This window comes from Dipteris shenzhenensis, chromosome 14, assembly GCF_047967505.1.
Source record: "Dipteris shenzhenensis isolate YYH24624 ecotype China chromosome 14, Dip_SZ_1.0, whole genome shotgun sequence".
Classification (NCBI taxonomy): domain Eukaryota; kingdom Viridiplantae; phylum Streptophyta; class Polypodiopsida; order Gleicheniales; family Dipteridaceae; genus Dipteris; species Dipteris shenzhenensis.
In genome coordinates, this window is record NC_141609.1 from 589,900 (window position 1) to 594,476 (window position 4,577).

The following is a 4,577-nucleotide window of genomic DNA, read 5'->3' on the forward strand; positions in this document are numbered from 1 at the left end:
ATGGAACAGAGTTTGAAACTTACTAAAGATTCAGAAAAGCCTACAGTCAATGACAGATACTACAGGGAACTCATTGGATCTCTTATATATCTGACAATCACACGACCAGATATTTGTTATGTAGTAAGCTCACTAGCACAGTTTATGGCAATTCCAAAATAGTCTCATTGGAATGCAGCCAAAAGAGTCTTGAGATATATCAGAGGTACAAGACAGTTTGGGATAGAATACAGAGGAAGTCATCCACGGTTGCATGGATACTGTGACAGTGACTATGTTGGAGATCATGAGACCAGGAGATCGACACATGGATATGCATTTTTCCTTGGTCAAGGTGCTATATCATGGTTGTCAAACAAACAGCCAACTGTTTCTTTGTCTTTGACTGAAGCGGAATATAGAGCCCTCACTACAGGTGCATGTGAGGCTATATGGCTCAGAAGACTATTGTCAGAAACAGATTACTTTGATGAGTCAAAGCCAACAACAATATATTGTGATAATCAATCGGCTCAAGCATTGGCAAAAAATCCAGTATATCACTCCAAGACAAAGCACATTGATGTCAGAGAGCACTTCATCAGAGAAAGAGTGTTACTTGGTGACATCACACTGCAGCATTGTGATAGCAAAGAGAATGTTGCAGACATCTTTACCAAACCACTCGGTAAAGAGCTATTCGAGAAACACCGACTAGCTCTTGGTTTGATGCAGAAGAAGGACATTCCCATTAAAGGGGTGTGATGGAATGTAATGCTCAGTTCGATTCCCCAGAATCATCATCGTGAGGGAAGGCCTACTTCATGATGTTGATCTTGAGGGAAGGTGTTGAGAGTTCACGCTCAACATCATGTGATCATGTGTGCATAGCACCATCACGTGATCATATGTGCATAGCACTAACCTTATAGAGTGCTATAAAGGAAAGGGTTAGATCCCCTAACCCTAACCCTAAAAGGGTTTGTATATATTCTATTTTTTCAGCTAAATCTAGTGTACAGTTAGTCATTTGTGGTGTGCTCTCTAGCTGTGCCCTCTCTCCTCATCTCCACTCTTCTCCTCTCCCCTCTTCATATTTTGTCACCTTGATCTTCACTTTTCCTTTGTCCTCCCTTGGACTCTCTTCCCTTTGATTTGCACCCCAATTTGCATTCTTTTTCTTATCCTTTTTCTCTCTTTTCAGTTGTAGCAATCCTTTTTCATATGGCCCTTCTTGCCACAGTGGTAACACTCAATGTTCCGTGCCCTGGATTTGCTACAAGACTTCCCTCTTTCTTGGGACTTCCCCATGAACTATGATCTACCCCTTTGCACATTTAAGGCTGCATCCTACTTGTTGCCGTCCATAGACTTCTGTCTAATCTCCTCGGCCAACAAGCTACCCACAACATCATCAAATTTTAGTACTCCACTAGGTGCAGAGTTACTGACAGCTGTACGGAAGGTATCCCATGAGGATGGCAATGAACATAAGAGAAATATTGCCTTAGTCTCCGCATTAAAATTTATCTTCTAAGCTTGAAGCTGGCTGAAAATAATATTTAATTCATTCAAGTGAGAAGCAATGGAGACCCCTTCCTTCATCTGCAGCTCAAACAACCTCTTCATGAGGTAAACTTTATTAGAGGCAATTTCCTTTTCATAAGTAGCACACAGTTTCTTCCACAAATCTTCTGTAGTCTGCTCATTTAGTACTGTGAAATAAACTGACTCTGCAAGATGAAGTCTAATAGTAGATTTTGCTAATGCATCCAACTCATTCCAATCATCCTCAGACATATTTGCAGGCTTACCTTCAATCCCTGCCAAGGGTTTAATCTGCTTCTTTTGAATAAGCACATCCCTTATTTATTCTTTCCACAAAGAAAAGTTTGTCCCATCAAACTTTTTAATGCTGAAAAACTCCTTTTCAGACATGGAAGAGGATGCCATGATGCAAATGAAGCAAAAATCCCAAATGCTAGTGCCTACAATAGAGAATCACACCAAATACCAGGTGCACCCAAATGTGTATGCCACATTAGAGTGAAATATCACCAAAACTCATGTATCAAAGCATCTGACTCATGTGCATATACTATGCATCCATATGAGCAAATCTGGCCCAAAAGAAAATGCCAACTGCAATGGCAATCCAAAATGCCAATAAGTGCCAAATGACTCAAGCATAAACACCATCCACTGGCATATGCATTGATAATATCTCATCCAAGAGAGCATAGCACTATCAGTGCATGACCTGCAATGTGTCAAAGCTATCCCTTAGCATAAAATAGCATCCATGTGCAAAGCGTCCATAAAAATAGCATCACACAAGGCAATTTGGGCCTATCAGCGCATCCAATAAGGACCGCAATGCATCCAAATGGCCTATAAATCATCCACTACAACCCAATGTACACCATAAATGAGCGCACATTGCTCAAACTACAACTAGAGTGATCTGCATAAGGTATGCTCAAGAAATCATAGTCCCATGGTAATGACCGCTACTGAAAATAGAACCTGAGATGCCTCAAAACATGGGCACCATTGCTTAATCGTACTCAGCAAGAAAATTTACAAATATCTCTCTTCTACCGGAACTCCAAAATCCCAACCGATGAGTGAGAAATGGGAGTCAACACTTATCCACTGCCATGTGGCATAGATCTAAGGTTTCAAAACATTAGAATGAAAAATGCATAACAGAGAGACGAAATCGAATACACAGAGATCTATAATTATGAAAATCCTCCACCAAATTGCGTAAGAACTCTATGAAGATAGTGGGAGAGAGGGAAGGAGTCTCACTTGAGGCTTTCTCACAAGCACAATGGGGGAATACACACAAAGGTGGAGGCTGAAAACAGTTTTCCTCTTCTTAGTTGTGAAAGCCAAAAGAACTCTTGTACAAAGGAATAGAAGAACCCTATATGTGGGTCTCAAACCAAACTCAACTAACTAAGGTGGCATACTAACTGAGCCACGAACTAGTGTAGATAAGGATAGCTGTCATCCAGCTATTATTCGTGGGTGGTGTACCAACCGCATCTGTAGCTAACAAGTCGGTGACATAAATGCACAACGGTCACCCTGGCATATCGCGAGTGGAGCTCGATATCTCAACACTCCCCCTCGAGCTCAATCCCAATTCCTGCACACCAAGCAGGTCTTTGAACTTGCGCAGCTTCTCTGTGCCCAATGCTTTTGTGAAGATGTCAGCTACCTGATCCTCTGTGCTGACATAAACTAGATCAATAAGACCTAGTAACACTTTCTCCCGCACATAGTGATAATGCACCTCAATGTGCTTTGTTCAAGCATGAAAGACTGGGTTCTTTGCCAAGTGTATACTGCTCATGTTGTCACAATAAATGACAACTGGCCCATCTGTAGAGTAGCTTATGCAACCAAGCTACCTCACATGCAGCCATTTCTGCACCCCTGTACTCAGCCTCTGTGCTTGACAAGGCAACTGTAGGCTGTTTCTTGCTGCTCCGAGTGACTGTAGCACTCCCAAAAGAGAACACATATCCACTGGTAGATCGTCTATCAGAAATACTACCAGCCCAATCAGCATCAGTGTATCCATGCAACTGTATCTGAACCCTAGCCTCATAGAATAGTCCATACTGCAATGTGGACTTCACATACCTGAGTATGCGTCTAGCCGCATCCAAATGCGGTTTCCTTGGAGCTTGCATAAACTGACTTACCAACCCAATAGCATAGCTCAAATCTAGCCTAGTAATAGTCATGTAAATAGAACTTCCTACTATGCGTTTGTACATAGTAGGGTCTTCCAGAAGCTCACCTGCATCTGTGCTCAGCTTCACATTCTGCTCCAAAGGAACTGAAATAGGCTTACATCCCAACATCCCATATTTGGACAGCATGTCTAGTCCATACTGCGTCTGCAAGAGCTGTATCCCACTTGGTGATCTAATCACCTCAATGCCCAAGAAATAATGCAGCTCTCCCAAATCCTTCATCTCAAACTTCTGCCTCAATAGCATTTTCACATGAAGGATATCTTCATCACTATCACCTGTGATGATCAAATCATCAAGATAAATGACAAGCAGCATAATCCCTTTCTCTGTTTTTCTCACATAGAGTGAGAAATCTGCCTTGGAAATCTGAAAGCCAATAGTGACAAGATACTGTCCTATCTTGTCAGACCATGCTCTAGGTGCTTGCTTCAAGCCATACAAGGCTTTCTTCAACCTGCAAACAAACTCAGGATGAATAGCATGAACATAACTTGCTGGCTGCTCCATAAAGACCTCTTCTTGCAAATCACCATGCAAGAAGGCATTCTTTACATCCATCTGATGTAAAGACCATCCCTTTGATGCAGCCATAGCAATGGCTGCTCTTATGGTTGCCATCCTTGCAACCGGGATGAAAGTTTCTTCATAATCAATGCCATATGTCTGTGCATACCCCTTGCCAACAAATCTTGCCTTGTATCTATTCCAGAACCATCTACATTGTGCTTGATCTTATAAACCCACTTACAGCTAATTGCATTCTTGTCTTTAGGCAAAGGCACCAATTCCCATGTAGCATTTGCATCCAAGGCATCCATTTCT